Source organism: Etheostoma spectabile, chromosome 22 (genome assembly GCF_008692095.1).
Source record: "Etheostoma spectabile isolate EspeVRDwgs_2016 chromosome 22, UIUC_Espe_1.0, whole genome shotgun sequence".
In the NCBI taxonomy this organism is placed as follows: Eukaryota; Metazoa; Chordata; class Actinopteri; order Perciformes; family Percidae; genus Etheostoma; species Etheostoma spectabile.
Window position 1 is genome coordinate 11,347,045 of NC_045754.1, and position 648 is coordinate 11,347,692.

At 43.7% G+C, this 648-nt stretch overlaps 1 long non-coding RNA gene across 1 annotated transcript in view; it reads right to left on the reverse strand.

The window, feature by feature from the left end:
* The window catches only part of LOC116672477 (uncharacterized), a 12,453-nt gene that overhangs the window by 8,221 nt on the left and 3,584 nt on the right, over positions 1–648 (reverse strand). The window contains exon 2 of the long non-coding RNA XR_004327560.1: positions 367–369. This is a non-coding gene — a long non-coding RNA (uncharacterized LOC116672477). The remainder of the gene's footprint in view (positions 1–366; positions 370–648) is intronic.

Sequence of the window (648 nt, forward strand, 5' to 3'; positions counted from 1 at the left end):
ACCGCGCAGCTTAGTTTTTAGATGTAGACAGTCACAGAGGATAGGGTAACTTGAGAAAAATTACACAACAGGTAGAAGTCGCTCATACATTGGTCATAAGGTTTACCATTAAACGCAACCTTTTGTCCTATCTATGTTGTATTCAGACAGCAGCAATGACCGATAGTACTTTGTGTCTGTTAGTTCGCAGGGCTCTAACAGTGCGACTAACATCTTTCCTAGGTTGCACCGGTGCACCTAATGTCCTCACATCCACTGCTTCTCCAAGAACGAAACAATGTTGTTTATATCAATATGGTTTAATTTTGCGTTAAATGACCCATTTCTTCTGTAAAGCCGAGCCTGTGTTTGTATCTCTCCTCTTACTCTCTGTGCATCCCCGCCCCCATTCACTCACACATTGCTCCCCAGCAACAGAGACACAGCAGCGACAGCGGTCTACACTTCTGACATTTGTCCGCAGTTTTAATTGTTATTAACACAGCTGTATATTAAGCATGAGAGGCAAACTTGTATTTGTACCAGTGTTTCCGCTGGTAACTGCTATTGCGATCACCACGGCAAAAAACACAGAAGAAGTTATTGAATGCAACTAACTTCAGTTCATTGAGTAACAGCATGTGAGACGGAGCCTGCTGGACCTGGGCG